Source organism: Amia ocellicauda, unplaced genomic scaffold (genome assembly GCF_036373705.1).
Source record: "Amia ocellicauda isolate fAmiCal2 unplaced genomic scaffold, fAmiCal2.hap1 HAP1_SCAFFOLD_29, whole genome shotgun sequence".
NCBI lineage: Eukaryota > Metazoa > Chordata > Actinopteri > Amiiformes > Amiidae > Amia > Amia ocellicauda.
This window is the reverse complement of record NW_027102854.1, coordinates 1,361,965-1,389,133: the sequence shown is the minus strand read 5'-3', so window position 1 is coordinate 1,389,133 and position 27,169 is coordinate 1,361,965. Positions and strand designations below refer to the sequence as shown.

Genomic DNA, 27,169 nt, shown 5'->3' with positions numbered 1-27,169 from the left:
TCTCCATCAACTGCAAGATGCTATCCTATCAATATGGGCCAACATTTCTAAAGAATGCTTTCAGCACCTTGTTGAAGCAATGCCACGTAGAATTAAAGCAGTTCTGAAGGCGAAAGGGGGTCAAACACAGTATTAGAATGGTGTTCCTAATAATCCTTTAGGTGAGTTCATCGTAGCTCTTAATACTCTCTTTCTGTCTGGAGAAGATATAATTGAAGAATTGTACACGTACCCGGCTACTTTCAACACCCTTTGCTGCACTGGTATTTTTCCCTCTATTTTTCTTTTTTTTTTTTGCTGGCAGTTCCGTCAATACCCGCCAGCCTTTAAGAGACATCATGCAGCCAGGCCTCTCGGCTTGCGGCCACACCATCCTGAACGCGCCCGATCTCGTCAGATCTCGGAAGCTAAACGGGGCAGGACCTGGTCAGTACATGAATGTGAGACCTCCTGGAAATACCTCGTGCTGCAAGCTTTTACGTCTCCAGGGTAACTTTATCGTAACTCTTAATACTCTCTATCTGTCTGGAGGAGATATAATTGAAGTATTGTACACGTACCCAGCTACTGTCAACACCCTTTGCTGCACTGATATTTTTCCATCCATTTTTTTTTTTTTTTTTTTTTTGCTTGAAGTTCTGTCAATACCCGCCAACCTTTAAGAGACATCATGCAGCCAGGCCTTTCGGCTTGTGGCCACTACATCCTGAACTCGCCCGATCTCGTCAGATCTTGGAAGCTCAACGGGGCAGGGCCTGGTCAGTACTTGGATGGGAGACCTCCTAGAAATACCAGGTGCTGCAAGCTTTTTACGTCTCCTGGGTAACTTCATCGTAGCTCTTAATACTCTCTTTCTGTCTCTAGGAGATATAATTGAAGAATTGTACACGTACCCGGCTACTTTCAACACCCTTTCCTGCACTGATATTTTTCCCTCCATTTTTCTATTTTTTTTTTTTTTTTTTTGCTGGAAGTTCCGTCAATACCCGCCAACCTTTAAGAGACATCATGCAGCCAGGTCTCTCGGCTTGCGGCCACACCGTCCTGAACGCGCCCGATCTTGTAAGATCTCGGAAGCTAAACGGGGCAGGGCCTGGTCAGTACTTGGATGGGAGACCTCCTGGAAATACCTGGTGCTGCAAGCTTTTACGTCTCCTGGGTAACTTTATCGTAGCTCTTAATTCTCTCTTTCTGTCTGGAGGAGATATAATTGAAGAATTGTACACGTACCCGGCTACTTTCAACACCCTTTGCTGCACTGATATTTTTCCCTCCATTTTTCTATTTTTTTTTTTTTTTTTTTTGCTGGAAGTTCCGTCAATACTTACCAGCCTTTAAGAGACATCATGCAGCCAGGTCTCTTGGCTTGCGGCCACACCGTCCTGAACGCGCCTGATCTCATCATATCTCGGAAGCTAAACGGGGCAGGGCCTGGTGAGTATTTGGATGGGAGACCTCCTAGAAATACCAGGTGCTGCAAGCTTTTTACGTCTCCTGGGTAACTTCATCGTAGCTCTTAATACTCTCTTTCTGTCTGCAGGAGACATAATTGAAGTTTTGTACACGTACCCAGCTACTGTCAACACCCTTTGCTGCACTGATATTTTTCCATCCATTTTTCTTTTTTTTTTTTTTTTTTTGCTGGAAGTTCCGTCAATACCCGCCAACCTTTAAGAGACATCATGCAGCCAGGCCTCTTGGCTTGCAGCCACACCGTCCTGAATGCGCCCGATCTCGTAAGATCTCGGAAGCTAAACGGGGCAGGGTCTGGTCAGTACTTGGATGGCTGACCTCCTAGAAATACCAGGTGCTGCAAGCTTTTTACGTCTCCTGGGTTACTTCATCGTAGCTCTTAATACTCTCTTTCTGTCTGCAGGAGATATAATTGAAGAATTGTACACGTACCCGGCTACTTTCAACACCCTTTGCTGCACTGGTATTTCTCCTTCCATTTCTCTTTTTTTTTTTTGCTGGATGTTCCGTCAAAACCCACCAGCCATTAATAGACATCATGCAGCCCGGCCTCTTGGCTTGCAGCCACACCGTCCTGAACGCCCCCGATCTCATCAGATCTTGGAATTTAAACGGGGCAGGGCCTGGTCAGTACTTGGATGGGTGACCTCCTGGAAATGCCAGGTGCTGCAAGCTTTTTACGTCTCCTGGGTAACTTCATCGTAGCTCTTAATACTTTCTTTCTGTCTGGAGGAGATATAATTGAAGAATTGTACACGTACCCGGCTACTTTCAACAGCCTTTGCTGCACTGATATTTTTCCCTCCATTTTTCTTTTTTTTTTTTTTTTTTTTTGCTGGAAGTTCCGTCAATACCCGCCAGCCTTTAAGAGACATCATGCAGCCAGGCCTCTTGGCTTGCGGCCACATTGTCCTGAACGCGCCTGATCTCGTCAGATCTCGGAAGCTAAACGGCGCAGGGCCTGATCAGTACTTGGATGGGAGACCTCCAGGAAATACCTGGTGCTGCAAGCTTTTTACGTCTCCTGGGAAACTTCATCGTAGCTCTTAATACTCTCTATCTGTCTGGAGGTGTTATAATTGAGAAATTGTACACGTACCCGGCTACTTTCAAAACCCTTTGCTGCACTGGTATTTTTCCCTCTATTTTTCTTTTTTTTTTTTGCTGGCAGTTCCGTTGATACCCGCCAGCCTTTAAGAGACATCATGCAGCGAGGCCTCTTGGCTTGAGGCCACACCGTCCTGAAGACGCAAGATCTCGTCAGATCTCGGAAGAAAAACTGGGCAGGGCCTGGTCAGTAATTGGATGGGTGACCTCCTGGAAATACCAGGTGCTGCAAGCTTTTTACATCTCCTGGGTAACTTCAGCGTAGCTCTTAATACTCTCATTCAGTCTGGAGGAGATATAATTGAAGAATTGTACATGTACCCGGCTACTTTCAACACCCTGTCCTGCACTGATATTTTTCCCTCCATTTTTCAATTTATTTATTTTTTATTTTTTGCTGGAAGTTCCGTCAATACCCGCCAGCCTTTAAGAGACATCATGCAGCCAGGCCTCTTGGCTTGCGGCCACACCGTCCTGAACACGCCCGATCTCGTCAGATCTCGGAAGCTAAACGGGGCAGGGCCTGGTCAGTACTTGGATGGGAGACCACCTGGAAATACCTGGTGGTGCAAGCTTTTTACGTCTCCTGGGAAACTTCATCGTAGCTCTTAATACTCTCTATCTGTCTGGAGGAGATATAATTGAAGTATTGTACACGTACCCGGCTACTTTCAACAGCCTTTGCTGCACTGATATTTTTCCCTCCATTTTCCTTTTTTTTTTTTTTTTTTTTTTGCTAAAAGTTCCGTCAATACCCGCCAGCCTTTAAGAGACATCATGCAGCCAGGCCTCTTGGCTTGCGGCCACACCGTCCTGAACGCGCCCGATCTCGTCAAATCTCGGAAGGTAAAAGTGGCAGGGCCTGGTCAGTACTTGGATGGGTGACCTCCTTGAAATACCTGGTGCTGCAAGCTTTTTACGTCTCCTGGGTAACTTCATCGTAGCTCTTAATACTCTCTTTCTGTCTCCAGGAGATATAATTGAAGAATTGTACACGTACCCGGCTACTTTCAACACCCTTTGCTGCACTGGTATATTTCCCTCTATTTTTCTTTTTTTTTTTTGCTGGCAGTTCCGTCAATACCCGCCAGCCTTTAAGAGACATCATGCAGCCAGGCCTCTCGGCTTGCGGCCACACCGTCCTGAACGCGCCCGATCTTGTAAGATCTCGGAAGCTAAACGGGGCAGGGCCTGGTCAGTACTTGGATGGGAGACCTCCTGGAAATACCTGGTGCTGCAAGCTTTTACGTCTCCTGGGTAACTTTATCGTAGCTCTTAATTCTCTCTTTCTGTCTGGAGGAGATATAATTGAAGAATTGTACACGTATCCGGCTACTTTCAACACCCTTTGCTGCACTGATATTTTTCCCTCCATTTTTCTATTTTTTTTTTTTTTTTTTTTGCTGGAAGTTCCGTCAATACTTGCCAGCCTTTAAGAGACATCATGCAGCCAGGTCTCTTGGCTTGCGGCCACACCGTCCTGAACGCGCCTGATCTCATCATATCTCGGAAGCTAAACGGGGCAGGGCCTGGTCAGTACTTGGATGGCTGACCTCCTAGAAATACCAGGTGCTGCAAGCTTTTTACGTCTCCTGGGTAACTTCATCGTAGCTCTTAATACTCTCTTTCTGTCTGGAGGAGACATAATTGAAGTATTGTACACGTACCCAGCTACTGTCAACACCCTTTGCTGCACTGATATTTTTCCATCCATTTTTCTTTTTTTTTTTTTTTTTTTGCTGGAAGTTCCGTCAATACCCGCCAACCTTTAAGAGACATCATGCAGCCAGGCCTCTCGGCTTGTGGCCACACCGTCCTGAATGCGCCCGATCTCGTAAGATCTCGGAAGCTAAACGGGGCAGGGTCTGGTCAGTACTTGGATGGCTGACCTCCTAGAAATACCAGGTGCTGCAAGCTTTTTACGTCTCCTGGGTTACTTCATCGTAGCTCTTAATACTCTCTTTCTGTCTGCAGGAGATATAATTGAAGAATTGTACACGTACCCGGCTACTTTCAACACCCTTTGCTGCACTGGTATTTCTCCCTCCATTTCTCTTTTTTTTTTTTGCTGGATGTTCCGTCAAAACCCGCCAACCATTAATAGACATCATGCAGCCCGGCCTCTTGGCTTGCAGCCACACCGTCCTGAACGCCCCCGATCTCATCAGATCTTGGAATTTAAACGGGGCAGGGCCTGGTCAGTACTTGGATGGGTGACCTCCTGGAAATGCCAGGTGCTGCAAGCTTTTTACGTCTCCTGGGTAACTTCATCGTAGCTCTTAATACTCTCTTTCTGTCTGGAGGAGATATAATTGAAGAATTGTACACGTACCCGGCTACTTTCAAAACCCATTACTGCACTGATATTTTTCCCTCCATTTTTCTTTTTCTTTTTTTTTTTTTTTTTTTTTTGCTGGAAGTTCCGTCAATACCCGCCAGCCATTAAGAGACATCATGCAGCCAGGCCTCTCGGCTTGCGGCTACATTGTCCTGAACGCGCCTGATCTCGTTAGATCTCGGAAGCTAAACGGGGCAGGGCCTGATCAGTACTTGGATGGGAGACCTCCAGGAAATACCTGGTGCTGCAAGCTTTATACGTCTCCTGGGAAACTTCATCGTAGCTCTTAATACTCTCTATCTGTCTGGAGGTGTTATAATTGAGAAATTGTACACGTACCCGGCTACTTTCATCAGCCTTTGCTGCACTGGTAATTTTCCCTCTATTTTTTTTTTTTTTTTTTGCTGGCAGTTCCGTCAATACCCGCCAGCCTTTAAGAGACATCTTGCAGCCAGGCGTCTCGGCTTGCGGCCACACCATCCTGAACGCGCCCGATCTCGTCAGATCTCGGAAGCTAAACGGGGCAGGACCTGGTCAGTACTTGGATGGGAGATCTTCTGGAAATATTAGGTGCTGCCAACTTTTTACGTCTCCTGGGAAACTTCATCGTAGCTCTTAATACTCTCTTTCTGTCTGGAGAATATATAATTGAAGAATTGTACACGTACCCGGCTACTTTCAAAACCCTTTGCTGCACTGGTATTTTTCCCTCTATTTTTCTTTTTTTTTTTTGCTGGCAGTTCCGTTGATACCCGCCAGCCTTTAAGAGACATCATGCAGCCAGGCCTCTTGGCTTGAGGCCACACCGTCCTGAAGACGCAAGATCTCGTCAGATCTCGGAAGAAAAACTGGGCAGGGCCTGGTCAGTAATTGGATGGGTGACCTCCTGGAAATACCAGGTGCTGCAAGCTTTTTACATCTCCTGGGTAACTTCATCGTAGCTCTTAATACTCTCTATCTGTCTGGAGGAGATATAATTGAAGTATTGTACACGTACCCGGCTACTTTCAACAGCCTTTGCTGCACTGATATTTTTCCCTCCATTTTCCATTTTTTTTTTTTTTTTTTTTTGCTGGAAGTTCCGTCAATACCCGCCAGCCTTTAAGAGACATCATGCAGCCAGGCCTCTTGGCTTGCGGCCACACCGTCCTGAACGCGCCCGATCTCATCAGATCTCGGAAGCTAAAGGGGCAGGGCCTGGTCAGTACTTGGATGGGTGACCTCCTGGAAATACCAGGTGCTGCAAGCTTTTTACGTCTCCTGGGTAACTTCATCATAGCTCTTAATACTCTCTTTCAGTCTGCAGGAGATATAATTGAAGAATTGTACACGTACCCGGCTACTTTCAACACCCTTTCCTGCACTGATATTTTTCCCTTCATTTTTCTATTTTTTTTTTTTTTTTTTTGCTGGAAGTTCCGTCAATACCCGCCAACCTTTAAGAGACATCATGCAGCCAGGCCTTTCGGCTTGTGGCCACAACGTCCTGAATGCGCCCGATCTCGTCAGATCTCGGAAGCTAAACGGGGCAGGGCCTGGTCAGTACTTGGATGGGAGACCTCCTAGAAATAACAGGTGCTGCAAGCTTTTTACGTCTCCTGGGTAACTTCATCGTAGCTCTTAATACTCTCTTTCTGTCTCCAGGAGATATAATTGAAGAATTGTACACGTACCCGGCTACTTTCAACACCCTTTGCTGCACTGGTATATTTCCCTCTATTTTTCTTTTTTTTTTTTGCTGGCAGTTCCGTCAATACCCGCCAGCCTTTAAGAGACATCATGCAGCCAGACATCTCGGCTTGCGGCCACACCGTCCTGAACGCGCCCGATCTCGTCAGATCTCGGAAGCTAAACGGGGCAGGACCTGGTCAGTACTTGAATGTGAGACCTCCTGGAAATACCTGGTGCTGCAAGCTTTTACGTCTCCTGGGTAACTTTATCGTAGCTCTTAATACTCTCTATCTGTCTGGAGGAGATATAATTGAAGAATTGTACACGTACCCGGCTACCTTCAACACGCTATGCTGCACTGATATTTTTCCCTCCATTTTTCTTTTTTCTTTTGTTTTTTGCTGGAAGTTCCATCAATACCCTCCAGCCTTTAAGAGACATCATGCAGCCAGGCCTCTTGGCTTGAGGCCACACCGTCCTGAAGACGCAAGATCTCGTCAGATCTCGGAAGAAAAACTGGGCAGGGCCTGGTCAGTAATTGGATGGGTGACCTCCTGGAAATACCAGGTGCTGAAAGCTTTTTACATCTCCTGGGTAACTTCAGCGTAGCTCTTAATACTCTCATTCAGTCTGGAGGAGATATAATTGAAGAATTGTACATGTACACGGCAACTTTCAACACCCTGTCCTGCACTGATATTTTTCCCTCCATTTTTCTATTTATTTATTTTTTATTTTTTGCTGGAAGTTCCGTCAATACCCGCCAGCCTTAAAGAGACATCATGCAGCCGGGCCTCTCGGCTTTCGGCCACACCGTCCTGAATGCGCCCAATCTCGTCAGATCTCAGAAGCTAAACGGGGCAGGACCTGGTCAGAACATGAATGTGAGACCTCCTGGAAATACGTGGTGCTGCAAGCTTTTACATCTCCTGGGTAACTTTATCGTAGCTCTTAATACTCTCTATCTGTCTGGAGGAGATATAATTGAAGTATTGTACACGTACCCAGCTACTGCCAACACCATTTGCTGCACTGATATTTTTCCATCCATTTTTCTTTTTTTTTTTTTTTTTTGCTGGAAGTTCCGTCAATACCCGCCAACCTTTAAGAGACATCATGCAGCCAGGCCTCTCGGCTTGCGGCCACACCGTCCTGAACGCGCCCGATCTCGTAAGATCTCGGAATTTAAACGGGGCAGGGCCTGGTCAGTACTTGGATGGGTGACCTCCTGGAAATGCCAGGTGCTGCAAGCTTTTTACGTCTCCTGGGTAACTTCATCGTAGCTCTTAATACTCTCTTTCTGTCTGGAGGAGATATAATTGAAGAATTGTACACGTACCCGGCTACTTTCAAAACCCATTACTGCACTGATATTTTTCCCTCCATTATTCATTTTCTTTTTTTTTTTTTTTTTTTTGCTGGAAGTTCCGTCAATACCCGCCAGCCATTAAGAGACATCATGCAGCCAGGCCTCTCGGCTTGCGGCCACACCGTCCTGAACGCGCCCGATCTCGTCAGATCTCGGAATTTAAACGGGGCAGGGCCTGGTCAGTACTTTTATGGGTGACCATCTGGAAATACGAGGTGCTGCAAACTTTTTACGTCTCCTGGGTAACTTCATCGTAGCTCTTAATTCTCTCTTTCTGTCTGGAGGAGATATAATTGAAGAATTGTACACGTACCCGGCTACTTTCAACAGCCTTTGCTGCACTGATATTTTTCCCTCCATTTTTCTTTTTTTTTTTTTTTTTTTTGCTGGAAGTTCCGTCAATACCCGCCAGCCTTTAAGAGACATCATGCAGCCAGGCCTCTTGGCTTGCGGCCACATTGTCCTGAACGCGCCTGATCTCGTTAGATCTCGGAATCTAAACGGGGCAGGGCCTGATCAGTACTTGGATGGGAGACCTCCAGGAAATACCTGGTGCTGCAAGCTTTTTACATCTCCTGGGAAACTTAATCGTAGCTCTTAATACTCTCTATCTGTCTGGAGGTGTTATAATTGAGGAATTGTACACGTACCCGGCTACTTTCATCAGCCTTTGCTGCACTGGTATTTTTCCCTCTATTTTTCTTTTTTTTTTTTGCTGGCAGTTCCGTCAATACCCGCCAGCCTTTAAGAGACATCATGCAGCCAGGATCTCGACTTGCAGCCACACTGACCTGAACGTGCCTGATCTTGTCAGATCTCAGAAGCTAAACGGGGCAGGGCCTGGTCAGTACTTGGATGGGAGACCTCCTGGAAATACCTGGTGCTGCAAGCTTTTTAGTCTCCTGAGTAACTTCATTGTAGCTCTTGATACTCTCTTTCTGTCTGGAGGTGTTATAATTGAGGATTTGTACACGTACCCGGCTACATTCAACACCATTTGCTGCACTGGTATTTTTCCCTCCATTTTTCTTTTTTTTGGTGGAAGTTCCGTCAATACCCGCCAGCCTTTAAGAGACATCATGCAGCCAGGCTTTTTGGCTTGCGGCCACACCGTCCTGAACGCGCCCGATCTTGTCAGATCTAGGAAGCAAAACGCGGCAGGACCTGGTCAGTATTTGGATTGGTGACCTCCTGGAAAAACTAGGTACTGCAAGCTTTTTACGTCTCCTGGGTAACTTCATCGTAGCTCTTAATACTCTCTTTCTGTCAGGAGAAGATACAATTGAAGAAATGTACACGTACCCGGCAACTTTCAACACCCTTTGCTGCACTGATATTTTTCCCTCCAGTTTTCTTTTTTCTTTTTTTTTTTGCTGGAAGGTCCGTCAAAACCCGCCCGCCTTTAAGAGACATCATGCTGCCAGGCCTCTCGGCTTGCGGACACGCCGTCCTGAACGCGACCGATCTCCTCAGATCTCGGAAGCTAAACAGGGCAGGGCCTGGTCAGTACTTGGATGGGTGACCTCCTGGAAATACCAGGTGCTGCAAGCTTTATACGTCTCCTGGGTGACATCATCGTAGATCTTAATACTCTCTTTCTGTCTGGAGGAGATATAATTGAAGAATTGTACACGTTCCCGGCTACTTTCAACACCCTTTCCTGCACTGTTATTTTTCCCTCCATTTTTTTATTTTTTTATTTTTTATTTTTTGCTGGAAATTCCGTCAATACCCGCCAGCCTTTAAGAGACATCATGCAGCCAGGCATCTCGGCTTGCGGCCACACCGTCCTGAACGTGCCCGATCTCGTCAGACCTTGGAAACTAAACGGGCCAGGGCCTGGTTAGTACTTGGATGGGTGACCTCCAGGAAATACCAGGTGATGCAAGCTTTTTACGTCTCCTGGGTAACTTCATCGTAGCTCTTAATACTCTTTATCTGTCTGGAGGAGATATAATTGAAGTATTGTACACTTTGTCTTAGGGACAGTCTGGCTAGCAGTGACTGAGTGGTTGACAGACGACAAGCAACGGAATGTACGTGCTCTGTGATGTCATAGCAGTCAGCTGAGAGAGGCTCGTGATGTCATCGCTGAGCTGTCTGTCTGTCTGTCTGTCTCTCTCTCTCTCTTTCTCTCTCTCTCTCTCTCTCTCTCTCTCTTCCTCTCAATTCAATTCATTTGTATTGTCAAAGCAATTGGACATACATACATACATATATATATATATATATATATATATATACATACATACATACATCCATACATGCTAGAAAGTCATTACTATGTTATCTTAAAGGCTAACTAAGCAGAACATATATCATTATAGAACAGAGTTCATAGGTCAACACATGGTTTTAGGGAACAGGCACGTAGGTCATACCGTTTGACAATGTCTCCAAGGTTCTCATCGTAAATAACAAACAGAAATCAAACTATCTTCTGGGCTGACCTTCTAGCTTGACCGTATCTTTCTTAAGTATACAAGAGAGAAAAACAGGTGTAAGAAAATAATTTCTAATTTTCCTTCTACACATATATACATACATACATACATATGTAGCGTTATGTTGGGTGTATTTGGATAAGAGCATTTGGGCTCTGAGCTGAAGCACTGATCTAAAGAAGACCTCTCCCCCCCCAAAGTTATCAGATTTCCTTAGCTCATCAGCTTGGAACTGGTTTGCATCAAAGTGACAGTTTTGGGGAGGATGGCACCGAGAAGAGGCCAAATAGTTTGGAATTCTGCTATGAGATGTCTGGAGAAAGGGGCCTGTAGGTGATAAAAACTCTTTGAAGTGGATGAGAGCCGAAATCCCGACATAGAGCTACGAACCCAGGCCAACCGGCATTTCCAAAAGATGGCATGGATTGACATCAGTCATAAATCCAAAGTCACAAAAGATTAAGTCTGTTTTAGTTACTTGTGATAAATTGTTGATATCCTAAGCGTTGGCATTAGAGTCATTAGGTGATTAATCGAGTACTGTTCTGTTGGGTTGTTACTGAATAGCCAAAACAATGATTACCCAAATGTCCCCATGTGAAGCATTGATTGTTAAGGTACCAGGAACAGAGATTCCTGAATTCCTTGGACGCCTAGGCAGTTTGGACTTTGAAGTAGAGTCGCGTTGAACTCAGTTGGTAAACGACACTACGACGCAACTCGAAAAAGAGTCGATAGAGGTGATGAAAGTTATGGCTAGCTTAGCGCTTGCGAGCTCAAGGGTAGTGAACTGGATCATAAGCAAGTTTGAAAAACTGAAAAAGCTAGGAGAAAAGTATGCTAAAGCGAAAGAAGAAAGAGCCAAACGGCATGGAATGGTTTTAGAATTTGAAGGAAAGCTAGATACTTGTGGAAAACAAGTCATTGTGTTGAATGCTGAAAAAGAGGACTTAATTGAACAGAGAGAGCAATTAGGAAATGATTTAAGACAATGTCAAGTTGAATTGGAAACAACTCTGATCCAAGTAAAAGGTCTGCAAAATGACAGATGTAAAGCGGTTGAAAATGAAAGGATAGTTTTGAAGGACCGGGATGTTTTGGAAATGCGTCTTTGCAAAACAGTCAGGGAGAAAGATTTGGGCACTGTAAAAATGGAGATACTCGAAGGCGAGGTCATACATTTAAAAAGGGACAGTGAAGAAATGAGGAGAGTAAATCAGGTGCTTAGGGGAGAACTCAAATCAACTGAAGTTGAAAATGAGCATCTCAAGCAACAAATAGGGGCCCTGAAAGCTGCCTCTTGGTGGGCTGCAAAGCTGACACCTGACAGCATAAAGGAACAGCCGGAACCGGCCAATGCACGGAGTCGCACACCGTCTCCACATTTAGGCCCCGGGTTGCCTCGTCCTGATCGTACCCCTCCCTGTAGTCTTTCTCCACCCAGGGTAAGAAGCTCGTCGCACAGACGAACTTCCTCTCCCGAGAGTCCAGACCGAAAGGTTAACATGCGCCAGTTGAGAGAACTGGCTAAAGATTGTGAAACCTTTAACCCAGCAGACAAGGAAGGAAATGTGGAAGCGTATATTAAGGACATTAAGTATGCTTTGAGTTTCTATCCTGAGGCTACGGAGAAGGAAAAGGTTCTCCTAATCCGCAAAACTACCTCTCGCCAAGTCCATTCTTGGATGGAGAGGCAAGGGTCCATGGTCTGCGATAGGTTTCAACGCTTGTGCAGAGCATTAGTTAGGGACTATTCCAGGTTCATTGATCCAGTGGCAGCAGTGACTGCCGCACACCAGATCAAACAGGGTAAGCATGAGTCCCCCCGTGATTACTATGAAAAGCTTAGGAAAACCTATTTTGCGGGTCAAGATCGACCCGGGGCCGAGGAAGAGGTGAGCTTTAAAGGGTTGTTTGTTGCTAATTTGTTCCCAACGATTAAGGAAATGATCATATTACATGCAGACGCAATGTATATGAACATAGCTGAAATTCGAAAAAATGGCACAGAAAGCTTGGGAAAGCAAGTACAATAGCACTTCTGATCGTAAAGATTCAAGCACCCAAGTACTGGCAAGGCGCTCTGAGAGCCCTATTTCTCCACTGGAGTTAGAGGGGACAGAGATTCAAAGAAGGAAAGAACCTCCCAAGGATGGAATCCAAGACACCCAGGCTTACAATAAAAAAAAGAAATCTGCTCCTAGCCTAGGTGGGTTAACTCAGTCTCTGAGCAATGTTGCAGTTTCTGAGCTACTGCTACGCTTAGCTCTGCTCCCTTTGCCCCCTCTTCCCAAACTGGAAGTTAGTAGCCAGGGTAAAGGGCCGGACTCGCCACCTAAGGAATGACTAGCTCTGGAACCACCCCCTGTCCCCGCCTCTGTGTTTTTGATTGGATGTGAGGAACAGCAGGGGGGTTTCTCTGACACATCAGCCCACTGGGACCTCCCAGTGGGGGAAGTTGCCTGCAGGCAAGCTGAACCTTTGGTGATGTTACTGGGTGATCTGACACAGAGAGGCAGAGCCAAGCAAGTTTACATAGAAGTGACCATTGAGAATGTGTGGGAGTGAGGAGCCTTGTTGGACACTGGGGCTGAAATTTGTTTAATGTCTGCCACCACAATGGGCAACCTGAAACAAATTATGGAAACCTCAGACCAACGACTGAAAGTGGAAGCTTGTAGTGTGAACATTACAAGTTACACAGAGACTAAGGCACAGCTCACTCAAAAGGCATTGTTAGAGTTCACCTTTGGGAAGATTAAGTTGGTTCATCCAGTTTATATTTCCAAATTTGAAACAGAGAAATTGATCATTGGTCAGGATCTATTGAACAGGTTGTGGGCTCAAGTTGAATCACCAAAGCCGGTGGAATTGAATGACAGATATGATACAGCCACCAAGGTACAACTTCCCAATGAGACCATTTTTTGTGCATGTCCCTAAAGGGGGCACCGGCTTACCATGTAAGCCAACCATTCGAACCCAGGTCCCTACCAACTATTATAGACATAGTGAAGGTCAGGTGCCTGAATAACACCTGAATTCCCAGTCACCTCCCTCTGTTAATCAACTTCCACCTATTGGTTACCGTCAGTAACCATACTCAATACTGAGTAATACCAATAGTTTTTTTGTTTTAATGTACTTGTGTTATAATATGTAACCTGTATATGTGCTAGTATAGGATTGTCAATTTGATTGGAATACATTCTGCTTAAATAATGAACTATTAGTTTGTTTTCTTTGATTTCTCGGGGTCATGAATGGTGAAGTCCACTGTTGAATTCTGTTACATAACTTTGAGATAAATGCTTAACGTCTTATTTTGTCTTGAAGGGGATAACGTCCTAGTCAACCTCAGTCCCATTCAAGAAAGGGGGTATGTAGCGTTATGTTGGGTGTATTTGGATAAGAGTATTTGGGCTCTGAGCTGAAGCACGGATCTAAAGAAGACCTCTCCCCCCCAAAGTTATCAGATTTCCTTAGCTCATCAGCTTGGAACTGTTTGCATCAAAGTGACAGTTTTGGGGAGGATGGCACCGAGAAGAGGCCAAATAGTTTGTTATTCTGCTATGAGATGTCTGGAGAAAGGGGCCTGTGGGTGATAAAAACTCTTTGAAGTGGATGAGAGCCGAAATCCCGACATAGAGCTACGAACCCAGGCCAACCGGCATTTCCAAAAGATGGCATGGATTGACATCAGTCATAAATCAAGCCCCCCTCCAATAGGACACTGGGGGCTGAAACCGAAATCCAATCTCAAGAACTCAGGAACCAATCACCTATTGATCTGACAGACTATAAAGGACAAACACGGCCTTTCTTTCTCTCTCTCTCTCACCTGAACCAGTAACTCGCTGCCACAGCTCAACCTGTAGCTCTGTTGCCCGAACCGGAACCAGAAACCAACAAAGTCTTTGCCGGCAACAGAAGAGTTAAACTGGGAGAAGGAGATTGAGCCGTACAAAGAATTCTTTTAAAGGACTTTATTAAATAAAGAACTGTACAGACTGCGCTTCCCGCCTGTGCCCACCTGATCAGTGGAGTTTTACAGCTGGACAAATGACTAAGTCGACTGAATACGAAAGTGTCAGTCATTTAAATAGCTATTTGAGTTTTAAGAAACTTGACCCTTGGAACAAACAGGGCCCTGCTTTCCTCAAAGACTTTGTCTTCAAGTAACTACGGTGGAAACCTGCTTACAAAGAAGATTTTGTGCACAACCTTGGAGCCTTCAAACCAGTGGAAAATCTGTTTGGAAACGACTCTACTTTCGCGAAACCCCAACTTCCAGGTGCATCGACTGAGTGGAAGTTCTTGGACAAAGCCGAACCGGACTGCCTTTGTTCCAAACCACACAGACCTCGTGCCGTGTGCTGTTATCTGAGCCCGAAGCCAGAGAGGCCTCTCTGCGACGAAGTTCAGATAAGTTTAACAGTTTGGAGTTCATGATTCATGACATTTGAGAAATCAATTAGAAATGTTAATCTGTGATTCATAACTCTAGAATGTGTAATATCATTTAGTTTTCTTAAATATAAATGTGTGTTGCATTAAACTGTTTTGTTGATAATTTTAGAAATAAAATCTGTCAACGCCGAGAAATATCTTCTCATTCCTGTTTAACTGTTTAGTCTGAAATTGACACAAGTTAATGGACACCAGATTATAGGTGGCCCTGGCTATCCTTAATCATTGAATAATAATCAGTTAAGGGAAATTGTGGTAACAAGTAATGATAGGATCTTTCTCTCCACCTAAACGTTAATGAGACTGATATATATATAACGAGAAGTTACCTGACATAAATACTAACCTGCGTAGTTATTTAATGTCTGACTAATAATACTAACAAGAGACTCACCTTCATCTTACTAACTGGTATTGTAGTCAATGTGTTTATAACCTCTTTTGTTTAACGATTTGTGTTATCATATGCGATCCCATGGTCTTTGATTTGGTCACGGAAGTGATTTGTCTTTGATTTGTTGATATAGAGTTGAATTTTAATTAGTTTTTCCCTTTTGTATAATTAGTGTAGTGCTACATTTAGTCTTTGTTTTGAATAAATTTGACAATTTATATCTTTGGAATTGGTGTCTGCGTCCAATTATTACAGAAATTGAGTTCTACAAGATTCCAGGATTCGTGATAAGGTGATACTATAAATTCACTTCTTTAATTGAAATTTATAAGTGTACCTTACGCTACAGGTGGAACGGGAGCTTCGTGCCCTGGATGTGCATCCCACAAATCTCCATCAACTGCAAGATGCTATCCTATCAATATGGGCCAACATTTCTAAAGAATGCTTTCAGCACCTTGTTGAATCAATGCCACGTAGAATTAAGGCAGTTCTGAAGGCGAAAGGGGGTCAAACACAGTATTAGTATGGTGTTCCTAATAATCCTTTAGGTGAGTGTATATGGAAAAGGAACAATATGTGTACATCTCTGCATATGGTGCCCTAACAGATGTGCAAGTTACATGACAGACAGACACTCACACACACTTTCAAAGACAGACAGACAGACAGACACTCACACACACTTTCACACACTCACTTTCACAGACAGACAGACACAGACACAGACACACTCACTTTCACACAGAGACAGGCACATTTTCACACAGAGACAGACACACAAACACACACAAACAGACACAGACACACATACTTTGACAGACAGACAGACAGACACATGCATATTATGGGTCTTTGTTGGGTAGTGAAATGGGTAGCATCAGTCGCAGTGTGGGTAATGTCAGGGAGCCAATCATAGTCCCCGTTATTTGCATATCGTGCAAAGCATTCTGGGAAAAGCAACTAAACACGTTTAGTCATGTATTTGTCCATAGTTTACACATGAGATGAAAGAGACAGTATGACGTATTGAGCACCTGGGATTCCTCATGTGTATGTGAGGGGCAGAGGAACCGGATCCCAAGTGTGCGTCCCAGGTGCTATAGGTTTCAAAGCATGCAGGGGAATAGGCACCCCACCCTGACACCTATAGAAGACTGGATAGGGAGATATAAATAGCAATGGGGAGACTCTTGTACTTGGTGTGGCTCTATCCATATAGTGGGGCCAGCAGCCACTTAGCAGGTGTAGCAATAGAAGCTCAGCCTGGGGAGACTGGATTTAGCATTTCCTCTCCATTTTGATAACTATCCATAATCATTTCTGCAAAATACTTCTATGATACCTATGTATGTTTTTTACTTGTACTATATTATACTATCAAGTATCAGTGTACACATACAATGTGACCTGTTACATTAATACAGAGGCCACGGAAGGCCAGATCACTAATAGCCACTGTCCCCTGATATTACACTTTTTTACAATCACTTTGGCACTCATTTCAGAACCTTGATGTCATTTTTCAAAACTCTAGACACTAAACTCACACCCGATGATCAAAATGCACATTTTTCAAAACTCTAACACTTTTTTACAATTGCTTGGATACAATACACATCAACCTCAGATCATTTGTTCATTGAACTAAAATGACACAACTTAACATCAAAGTATTACCATTTCAAAATGCAATTCACACATTACATCTGAGATCACTGTCTATTCATTTCATTACAAAGATCTAACTATCAATTGATACAGCTGCTCAAAATGATAAGTGACTGTTGCATTACTCTTAATGCATAGTTTTATGGAAACTGACAAACAGTATTCCATGTTTCGATCATGAAAGTTTCAGGATAATGAGATCCATTGACACCAATAACCGAGGAGCATGGTTTCTTAGGGTTACCATAGACTTGACTGTGTCTTCTTGTTTGTGAAGGAACAGGACTGTGTTTTCCTGTCTGGGTTCCCGCAGGCTTAAGTGTGTTTGTAAACTGCAGCGTAGGTTTGACCTACTATTAGAAAAAAAAAAAAAAAGGAGCGCTAATTAATTGTTCAATATCTGATACGCCGGTGATAATATAAAATAACGTGTTTATAGTTTATAGAAGTTTATAGTGTTTATGGTAAATGAAGAAAAGTCATTAAGTTATATACAAGTTCTATAAATGCAAACATTGAAAAGCATGTTTGTTGTTATTCCTATATAGGATTTAGTATTATTTGTGTTTTCTTGTTTTTTGCTATGTTTTCTCCCCTGTCGTTTATTGTTATTTTGCGGGCTTGCACGCCTTGGTTGTTGTGTACAAAACGATACATAGAAAATGGGAAAACGTGTTACTGTGTGGGAACAGCTCTAGTAAGACGGGCGACCCGCCACTTAAAGGTACACATGTAAGGTACATGTATGATAACTATGGAGTGAAGCGGTGCGTTTGACTGGACAATAGGTGACAGAAAATTAAGGTTTCCAGAAGATGGGACTTTTGATTCAGATAGACTTGAGCACCTAAAAACGGTTTTGCAAAATAGGAATACAAAGCATTAAGAAATGAGAAACCAAAGCTAGCTATCTTAAAACATTTGTTAGAGAAAAGAAAGAAAAGACAACAGGCATAATTCAATCTGAATGCCCCGAAGACAAATTAAAAATATATATATATATGTTTTTCAGTATAAATGACAGTCCTCAAGATACTGAAGGAAAATTACTAGATAAGTAATAAATAAGGGTAGTTTGAGACACTGCAGGTCAATATAACATGCCAACCAAAACCATGGTATCTGAATTTACTATGGATATAAATTAATATGTGTCTCTTTGTATGTTTGTACGTTTTCAGTTTGCGCAAGGTAAATGTCCATATTTTGACTTTTTCATGTACTGTATAGTCCAGAATATGACTAAGAGAGTCATAAGTCACAAATAGTTACAGAATGATAGCTAAAAAACGCCAGTTAAATATGTTGTAATAACAGACCTACAAGAAAGTCAGCATTTAACTGTACACAGAATGCTATTGCAAACAGAAATAATAATACAAAATTAAGTTATTTAAATAGGTCTTACGAATACAGAAGTTAAAAGTAACATGTTAGAAATGGAATTAGAGCCAAATTTAGAAATAGGAATCCGAGGCAACCACAAACATTCGGTGAAGGTTTCTTACATATTGATAAATAGATAACCAGATACTCCAGGAAATTAACGATGTGCTCATTTGGAAGCTATGAGTTCCACAATGAAGAGTTTTTAAATCCCTAGAAATAGATCCCTAAATACAATGTGTAGGTAAGAAATTAACTATTGATCAGTTCAATCTGGATTCAGGAACAGTTCTTCTGAACCTGTACTGGTGTAGATTGGACTTCAATAGGAGGAAGTGACACAATAAAGACATGAGCCGCGCAGGAGGACAGTCTTAGTGCCCACGCAGGTTCTTAGTTGGGGAAATCATTGACTGGACACATTTTTTGAAAATGTGCTTTCCTGAAGTACCTGGACATCATTATTGAGATCAATGAAAAGGCTTATTTTCCAAAGATTAAATACATTCATTAACTACAATAATGTAGTGAAATGTATATAAATAGTAATAATACAAATCGATCAAATATAACTTGCATTTTCTTGTAAGAAATTAGGAATAGGAGAAAGAACAGCTGTTGGGATGCAGTGCGATGTTATCCAAAATTGAAAGCGGTTGAGAAAGGAGAGTTTGTTCTGTGTGAGACAAATGTACTGCCACGAGAGACTCTGATGGTGATTGACTGGAATATGAGGGAAAATAATGAAGTTACTACAGGTATAACTAAAGGTGTAACATAACTAATTTAATGAAACATAGTCATGGCAAGTTATAAAACTGTTTGGAAATAGTCCTTTCACAAACAGAAATACCCTATCAATTAGGAAGAGGGGGGCAGCGGGCAAGGGCCGTATGTGCTCCTCTGCTCCCCCTGTTCGCCTGAGCAGACAAGCAGCCTGAGATGAGAGAGAGAGAGAGAGAGAGAGAGAGAGAGAGAGAGAAGTCAGAGACAAGGCAGAGACTGTAAGTACGTGTAAGGGTTCATAACTTATTACAAACAGAGCAAGAGTGTAATGAATGGTAATTTACACTGCTTGTATTAATAATGATAATAATATTGATGTTGATACAGACGAATACATCACATACTAGATGACAACCGCATAAAACTAATAATAATGAAAATAGGAATAATAGGAGTATGGAAATAATTTCAAATTATGGTTTATTGGTAAAAAATGAATTGAGAAACAAAGATTAATAACTGCCATCATTTACCCAACTACTATTAACTATGGTGTTGAAGGAGCTGCTGTAATAGTTATTGTAATGTTCTCAGGTATTTAAGTTAGATAAAAGGACAAAGATAAGCACATTGTTTTGAAACTTTGACAACTCCACACAAAAAGAGTATCTACACTAGGAAGTAAAGCTGATTCAATAAACACAGGAGATATGATGCTGCTGACGACAGCTGAGTGCTGTACTGAAATAATTTGATAAATGAGATAAATTGGAATCAAGATTATTATTATTTTGAATTGTCCCTTTACTAGAAACCTTATAGATTGTGCGAATGTCAACTAATGTGATAGAGATGCCTTTTATAAGGACGATCTCTGATGTTGTGTGAACCACACATTGTGTCTTCAGACTGATTTATTCCACATGGCAGATATGCATATTATGAATCGTGTCCTGAAGGAACCGATGTCTGACCCATATGGAGAAGATGCTGGTGTTCTTGTTGAGACACAGTAGGCCGAGGGCGCGGCTTTAAAGACAGCCTCACAGCAACTTGAACAGACCAATGCTGAGGTCCACTACGCTGAAGTGATGCTTGACTCAGTGGAGAAATAAGTTAAAATACTATAATTAAAGGTTTTCCAGATTATAGGAATCTACAATATATTGTGAAACTGCTCAGATGACGTCCGCAGTAGCACATATTCTTCTATTGATAGTTTAATTTATAATGTACTATTAGTGGAGATGTCACATTATTCAAATGAATAGAATGACAGCCATGAAGTCAGAATCAGTCCATTGCCCTTCACTTAAGATTTGTACAATGTATAATGTTTATAAATCAAAACGCAACAAATATATGTACAATACAGTTTACAAACTGAATTTGTAAAAAAGAATGTTTTGCTGACTTTTGTATTCTCTTTGAAGCAACAAAATGTATGTGTTATGTATGTCGTAACTAGGGTTTGACTTTTATGACCTGGGGCTGGATGAAATTTAATTTGAGATGCACTGTAAAAGCTCCAGGAAATTGCAACTGGCCACTGCACCTTCCATAAGAGAGCTCAAACATTTGCTAATGCATTGGTTGCCTCACAGGCACTCTTTCCCTGGTTTGCCCATGTGGCGCATGGTGTTGGCCACACGGGCAAAGGGGGGATGTGTGCATCAGTCTTTTAAATTGGTTTGCCCCAGGTTTTATAGTAACAGCTTAGCAATATTGTAGAACTTGCCACATTTGTCAAGCTCATAATCCTGCAATATGCAAATAGATTGTGTTCAAAAGCTTAAATGTTGTGGATATGAATATATACTAGTAATAATATATAGGTGTTCTAAATGGGTTGAAGCCTATCCCGTAGGAAGGCTGAAGTAGTAAAAGTAGCAAAAATACAGTTAAGGGATGTTATATGTAGATTTCGCATTCCAGGGAAATTTCCAGTGATAGGAACACTCACTTCACTGGGACAATAGTGCAGGAACTATGCAAAGCCCTGCGAGGTAAACAACATTTTCACTGCCCCATCAGGCTCAGTCAGCTGGAGCAGTGGAGAAACAAAATGGGATATTAAAGAATAAGCTGTCTAATATATGCAAACAAACAGGACTCAAACGTCCAGATCCCCTTCCTATAGTCCTAATGACAATGAAATCGTCAGCAAATTGAGAAAAACAGGTCTTTCTCCGTGTGAGATTATTATGGGATGACTTATGAGACTCTCCATCACTCCTCCATTGTCTGTAAGGGAAATGGACATCCACTTGATGGATGATGCTATGTTGTCTTTTTGTATGGGACTAACACGTGCTTTCGAAGCTGTCCATTCACAGATGAAAGCCGCCCAGACTGAACCATCCCAGCAGGTTTACCACCCCTTCCAGCAAGGTGACTGTGTATATCAAAGCACACAAGAGAAAGTCCTCCCAACAGCCCAGGTGGACAGGGCCCTACCAGGTGCTCCTGACCACCCACACAGCTGTGAAGTGCCTAGGAACGACGACATGGATCCACTCCTCACACTGCAAACTTGCCAATCGAGGCGAACAGCACAACCCTGGTGGAGAACAGAGGGATAAAGGAATTGTTCTTCCACATCAGATTTGACATTACTGTATGTATGCAGGCCCTTGTAATTGCTTTTCCAATACTGCCAACTGGTTATTGATGATTGATTTCACATTGTGGTACGAGTATCGAGTGAAATGAGTGCTATCCACCTCAACAACACAGCGATAACATGGAGCCGGCAGGTGATCCAGGTCACAATAGAGGTCAAGCAGTGGGAGGAGGAAGACGTGGTGGTCAAAGGTGTAGCGTAAGGTACACTTATAAAATTCAATTAAAGAAGTGAATTTATAGTATCACCTTATCACGAATCCTGGAATCTTGTAGAACTCAATTTCTGTAATAATTGGACGCAGACACCAATTCCAAAGATATAAATTGTCAAATTTATTCAAAAACAAAGACTAAATGTAGCACTACATTAATTATACAAAAGGGAAAAACTAATTAAAATTCAACTCTAGATCAACAAATCAAAGACAAATCACTTCCGTGACCAAATCAAAGACCATGGGATCGCATATGATAACACACAAATCATTAAACAAAAAAGGTTATAAACACATTGACTACAATACCGGTTAGTAAGACGAAGGTGAGTCTCTCATTAGTATTGTTAGTCAGACATTCAATAACTATGCAGGTTAGTATTTATGTCAGGTAACTTCTCGTTATATATATATCAGTCTCATTAACGTTTAGGTGGAGAGAAAGATCCTATCATTACTTGTTACCACAATTTCCCTTAACTGATTATTATTCAATGATTAAGGATAGCCAGGGCCACCTATAATCTGGTGTCTATTAACTTGTGTCAATTTCAGACTAAACAGTTAAACAGGAATGAGAAGATATTTCTCGGCGTTGACAGATTTTATTTCTAAAATTATCAACAAAACAGTTGAATGCAACACACATTTATATTTAAGAAAACTAAATGATATAACACATTCTAGAGTTATGAATCACAGATTAACATTTCTAATTGATTTCTCAAATGTCATGAATCACAAACTCCAAACTGTTAAACTTATGTGAACTTCGTCGTAGAGAGGCCTCTCTGGCTTCGGGCTCAGATAACAGCACACGGCACGAGGTCTGTGTGGTTTGGAACAAAGGCAGTCCGGTTCGGCTTTGTCCAAGAACTTCCACTCAGTCGATGCACCTGGAAGTTGGGGTTTCGCGAATGTAGAGTCTTTTCCAAACAGATTTTCCACTGGTTTGAAGGCTCCAAGGTTGTGCACAAAATCTTCTTTGTAAGCAGGGTTCCACCGTAGTTACTTGAAGACAAAGTCTTTGAGGAAAGCAGGGCCCTGTTCGTTCCAAGGGTCAAGTTTCTTAAGACTCAAATAGCTATTTAAATGACTTTCGTATTCAGTCGACTTAGTCAATTGTCCAGCTGGATGGCTGGGCACAGGCGGGCAGCGCAGTCTGTAAAGTTCTTTATTTAATAAAGTCCTTTAAAAGAATTCTTCGTACGGCTCAATCTCCTTCTCCCAGTTTAACCCTTCTGTTGCTGGTAAAGACTTAGTTGGTTTCTGGTTCCGGTTCTGGCAACAGAGATACAAGTTGAGCTGTGGCAGCGAGTTACTGGTTTAGGTGAGAGAGAGAGAGAGATGCCGTGCGTTACCCTTTATACGCCTGTCAGATCAATAGGTGATTGGTTCTTTAGTTTGTGAGATTGGATTTCGGCTTCAGCCCCCAGTGTCCTATTGGAGGGGGGCTTGATTTATGACTGATGTCAATCCATGCCATCTTTTGGAAATGCCGGTTGGCACGGGTTCGTAGCTCTGTGTCGGGATTTCGGCTCTCGTCCATTTCAAAGAGTTTTTATTTCCTACAGGCCCCCTTCCCCAGACATCTCACAGCAGGGATTCCAAGCTATTTGGCCCATTCTTGGTGCCATCCTCCCAAGACTGTCACTTTGATGTAAACCAGTTCACATGCTGATGAGTTAAGGAAATCTGATAAATTTGGGGGGGAGAGGTCTTCTTTAGATCAGTGCTTCAGCTCAGAGCTAAAATGCTCTTATCAGAATACACCCAACATAACGCTACACTGGTTAATTCTGTTCTGGGAAAACCACAATCCTGCAGGTTTAATAAGTCTCTCTACACATCAGTCCCTGAGTACCTTCAACCAATGGTCATTTTGACCAATTAAGCCCAAGAATTGAGTCAATTAAGTTGTCATGGACTACCCAGTGAAGACGTGAACTCACGACTAGGTCACACTGTGAGCTCACCAGAGCAGACATTACACTGAGCTCACTGTGAGCTCACTTAGCGCTTTTCCAGCGACATGGTGCCGGTGCTGGAGCCGGAGCTGCTGCTCGGCCTGGGATCCAGCTGATCTTTTTTGAACCGGCCCGCTTTTCCACCGGTTTTGACGTCACTGGATGTGGGCGTTCCCAAGCATGGAGTAGAAGTGGAGAAACACAGCAATAGTAATCAGCACCGAGGCGACTGCGTCTTTAAACCCCATTTAACATCACAATCAAACTCATTCCGCGTCTATGGCAAATCGTAACCCTAATGTTACAAATGTTCCCTAAACACCTATTTTGCAGGATCAATAAAAAATTATTAGGATTTTTTAAACTTTTACTGACACACATAGTTAATAGCAATGTGTTATAACTTTACCGAAAATAATAATCTGTATATCTTTAATTGTTTAGACGTTATTAAGATATAATGCATCTTTCACATAGGGAACATTTGTAACATGTTAGGAAAAACAAACAAATGATTTGAAAATATTCATAATTACAGCATACAATTTGTCAGGCTTCATAACAATGGTATTTATAACATACTCTGTAAAAATCAAGCAAATAGCATTTGTGGTTCACGAGAAAATATGTATATATAATCAAAGCTATCAGACTATAGCAGCCGGTGTATGAAGACACATACGATTATACAGCATTATTTGGCAGCTTCGCAAGACCTAATTTTAAACGTTGTTGGTAAGTTAGATAATTAGTGGGGACCCGCTATTTGCAGTTCTTCCCCTCCATAATTGCTAAAATAAAGTTTTACTGACATTTTATTGACCCTACCACTGCATAGGGCACATCTGTAACATGAACGCTACTGAATGGCACATACATTGAAAACTACGGAGAACTGAGACAAATCCACTTTACACTTCATAAATAATCTTAAAACGTTTCCAACCAAGGCAACACCCACTTGAAATACGTTCATTCTCATTTTTGGTAAACAAAAAGAGAGATTGTTACATATGTTCCCTATGATGCATCTACAGAGAGAGAGAGACAGACAGACACTAACTCTCTCTCTCTCTCTCTCTCTCTCTCTCTCTCTCAGCTGGGAGTGTGTGGGAGGGGTCTGCAGTGAGCGGGAGTGCTGCTGAGAGCTCTGTCCTTTGGCTGCGTTTTTTTGTTGCTTTACTTTTTTCAGTTTGTTTATTTTGTCTTCTGTTTTCAGTGCTTTTCTTATTGTGGGGGAACAGGGGAGGGGAGGGGGGAGTACCGGTAGTTCTTCCCGGGTCGGGGGGTCGGACCCCCTGAATGCGTCTTTTGAAAAACTGACCCGACGCCATGGAGTCAAGATCGCTCCGGTGCAGTTCTGCCCCCTAGAGCAGTGTGTGTTAGCGGTTGGGGAGGTAGCAGGGTGTGAAAATATCAAGTCTGCTGCCATTGTTATCTTCTTAAAAACCACTGATCTGCTCAATCAGCTAGTGGCTAATGGCACAGTGTTAGACGACACTTTCACCCCGGTGTTGCCGCTCGCTGCTCCTGCCCGGAAGGTAACGCTGTCTAACGTCCCTCCGTTCATCCGCACCGGCTCGGGCAGCTGATGTCCGGCATTAAGAGGGTCCCGCTGGGCTGCAAAGCCCCGCAACTGAAACACGTCGTGTCCTTCCGAAGGCAGCTGTATATGATCCTCAATAACATCAATGAGGATCTTAATGTCTCCGAAGTTGGATCTCTCTTGCTGCCACCACCACGAAGATTGCTCTTTAGTAATGTTGGAAAGTCAAAGACAGCAACCGTCAGGGTTCTTGCATATGACGTATTCGTGCTGCACCTCTCTGCAAGGATCCAGGACAGTTTGTCAATGTAAACTCCAGTGCCTGGGAATATTTCCACCTAAAAGACAATGGTAAATAAAAAACAAGTTTATCCCCAAACTATTCTTATATTATGTTAAGTGGAATACATTATCAGTAAGGCTGTGATTTTGTTACAGAAATGTGTTATTAAAGACCACAGTATGTCTCAATTCTAAGTTTATTAATTTACAGACATAATAAAGTCAGTGAATCTGTGACACCCATAATTCAATTACATTCTTATTATCAACTATAACTATGAATATAACTGATAATGTAGCATCATTAGATTGTTTACAACCAATATTTGTTTTCAATATATATATTTTTACCTTGTCTTTGTAATATTGTAGACCAAGAGTGTTATACCTGTTTTGGTGATTCTTTGTCAGATTCAGAACAATTTGCTGTGGGGCTGTCAGAACCACTTGATGGTGACACACTTTTGTCTTCATTGCTGATAAATGTGGCTTTTGTTACAATTTTTTTCAGATTGTCCAAAAGGTCTGGAATCTCTGGAGAAAAAAACCTTAGTATTAAATGATAATCATTTCTAGTAATATATTTAATACAAAGTGAAAACAAAACCATCAATGCCTGCAATTATACTTGAGAGACTTGCTCTATGTTATTGGCAAACTGACCTTTTTGTGGGTCATTAACATTAGCTACGAAAAAAATAAAAAAGATAAAATACAACAATTACCAGGTCTAATGTAATGCATATAGTCATTAATGTAGGATTATGAAGTTATGTTGAAAAACTTTATTTAATAATCAGTATTATTAAACTATTAGACAGTGCACATTAAGAGTCTGTATTGTGGTTCTAGATTACTTCAGTATGATCAACTATAATACATTACTCTGGAATCTAAATTACTGAAGAATAACATTTATCAAGGTAAGGAATTATTTGCTATAAATAAAAAAACTTACCATCAACCATACGGTTTCGAAGACATTGGTTTTCATTTTTAAGTCTTGTGTTTTCCTTTTCGAGCTGCTTAACTTTTTGCTGTAGCTCAACTTCACTGGACTCTTTAAATGTCTGTAGAATATGACGGGATCTAATTCTTGAAGCTCCATCGGTTTTCTTTCTTATTTTGTGCTGTATTCAGAGAGGAAAAGAGTTTAAAATGAAAATATATATATATATGAATATGATTAAAAAAAAACAATCCTGCAATACATTTATTTAATATTTGCAGTAATTATCTCACCGGTAACTGTGGTTCATCAAGGTCACTATCATCTGAAATTTGAAGTTTTTTGTTTGGTTTAGGTACTCTCTTCATTTTAGGACAGGGCATTTTTGTTAGGTCATTAAGTTTTCTTCTTAGTTCGCCTTCTTTTCCTAAAATAAAAATAAAATAAATAAAACCCTGCATTATGTCCACAGATATTTGGGGATTATATTTATTTGTCATAAAAATACTGTGCTTTGACCATACAAATTAAGATGA

At 42.1% G+C, this 27,169-nt stretch overlaps 5 non-coding genes and 23 pseudogenes across 5 annotated transcripts; all 28 read left to right on the top strand.

Moving 5' to 3' along the window:
• Positions 1-356: 356 nt before the first annotated feature.
• Positions 357-475, top strand: LOC136727849 (uncharacterized; annotated as a pseudogene).
• A 213-nt stretch (positions 476-688) lies between these two features.
• Positions 689-807, top strand: LOC136727983 (uncharacterized; annotated as a pseudogene).
• Positions 808-1,026: 219 nt separating this feature from the next.
• Positions 1,027-1,145, top strand: LOC136728304 (5S ribosomal RNA). Its single transcript, XR_010808661.1, has one exon. It is a non-coding gene; the product is annotated as a 5S ribosomal RNA (ribosomal RNA).
• Positions 1,146-1,364: 219 nt separating this feature from the next.
• Positions 1,365-1,483, top strand: LOC136728453 (uncharacterized; annotated as a pseudogene).
• Positions 1,484-1,700: 217 nt separating this feature from the next.
• On the top strand, positions 1,701-1,819 carry LOC136728514 (uncharacterized; annotated as a pseudogene).
• Positions 1,820-2,029: 210 nt separating this feature from the next.
• LOC136728414 (uncharacterized) lies at positions 2,030-2,148 on the top strand (annotated as a pseudogene).
• Positions 2,149-2,367: 219 nt separating this feature from the next.
• Positions 2,368-2,486, top strand: LOC136728725 (uncharacterized; annotated as a pseudogene).
• A 210-nt stretch (positions 2,487-2,696) lies between these two features.
• Positions 2,697-2,815, top strand: LOC136727941 (uncharacterized; annotated as a pseudogene).
• A 221-nt stretch (positions 2,816-3,036) lies between these two features.
• On the top strand, positions 3,037-3,155 carry LOC136728300 (5S ribosomal RNA). Its single transcript, XR_010808658.1, has one exon. It is a non-coding gene; the product is annotated as a 5S ribosomal RNA (ribosomal RNA).
• A 220-nt stretch (positions 3,156-3,375) lies between these two features.
• On the top strand, positions 3,376-3,494 carry LOC136727773 (uncharacterized; annotated as a pseudogene).
• A 210-nt stretch (positions 3,495-3,704) lies between these two features.
• Positions 3,705-3,823, top strand: LOC136728303 (5S ribosomal RNA). The gene has a single exon (XR_010808660.1). It is a non-coding gene; the product is annotated as a 5S ribosomal RNA (ribosomal RNA).
• A 219-nt stretch (positions 3,824-4,042) lies between these two features.
• LOC136728645 (uncharacterized) lies at positions 4,043-4,161 on the top strand (annotated as a pseudogene).
• A 217-nt stretch (positions 4,162-4,378) lies between these two features.
• LOC136728547 (uncharacterized) lies at positions 4,379-4,497 on the top strand (annotated as a pseudogene).
• Positions 4,498-4,707: 210 nt separating this feature from the next.
• On the top strand, positions 4,708-4,826 carry LOC136728413 (uncharacterized; annotated as a pseudogene).
• Positions 4,827-5,052: 226 nt separating this feature from the next.
• LOC136728641 (uncharacterized) lies at positions 5,053-5,171 on the top strand (annotated as a pseudogene).
• A 210-nt stretch (positions 5,172-5,381) lies between these two features.
• LOC136727743 (uncharacterized) lies at positions 5,382-5,500 on the top strand (annotated as a pseudogene).
• A 210-nt stretch (positions 5,501-5,710) lies between these two features.
• On the top strand, positions 5,711-5,829 carry LOC136727940 (uncharacterized; annotated as a pseudogene).
• Positions 5,830-6,049: 220 nt separating this feature from the next.
• Positions 6,050-6,167, top strand: LOC136728342 (5S ribosomal RNA). Its single transcript, XR_010808696.1, has one exon. It is a non-coding gene; the product is annotated as a 5S ribosomal RNA (ribosomal RNA).
• A 219-nt stretch (positions 6,168-6,386) lies between these two features.
• On the top strand, positions 6,387-6,505 carry LOC136728546 (uncharacterized; annotated as a pseudogene).
• Positions 6,506-6,715: 210 nt separating this feature from the next.
• On the top strand, positions 6,716-6,834 carry LOC136728486 (uncharacterized; annotated as a pseudogene).
• A 215-nt stretch (positions 6,835-7,049) lies between these two features.
• On the top strand, positions 7,050-7,168 carry LOC136728127 (uncharacterized; annotated as a pseudogene).
• Positions 7,169-7,723: 555 nt separating this feature from the next.
• On the top strand, positions 7,724-7,842 carry LOC136728339 (5S ribosomal RNA). Its single transcript, XR_010808693.1, has one exon. It is a non-coding gene; the product is annotated as a 5S ribosomal RNA (ribosomal RNA).
• A 224-nt stretch (positions 7,843-8,066) lies between these two features.
• On the top strand, positions 8,067-8,185 carry LOC136728742 (uncharacterized; annotated as a pseudogene).
• A 218-nt stretch (positions 8,186-8,403) lies between these two features.
• LOC136727752 (uncharacterized) lies at positions 8,404-8,522 on the top strand (annotated as a pseudogene).
• A 209-nt stretch (positions 8,523-8,731) lies between these two features.
• LOC136728655 (uncharacterized) lies at positions 8,732-8,850 on the top strand (annotated as a pseudogene).
• Positions 8,851-9,055: 205 nt separating this feature from the next.
• On the top strand, positions 9,056-9,174 carry LOC136728129 (uncharacterized; annotated as a pseudogene).
• A 216-nt stretch (positions 9,175-9,390) lies between these two features.
• LOC136728529 (uncharacterized) lies at positions 9,391-9,509 on the top strand (annotated as a pseudogene).
• A 221-nt stretch (positions 9,510-9,730) lies between these two features.
• LOC136728564 (uncharacterized) lies at positions 9,731-9,849 on the top strand (annotated as a pseudogene).
• Positions 9,850-27,169: the final 17,320 nt, after the last annotated feature.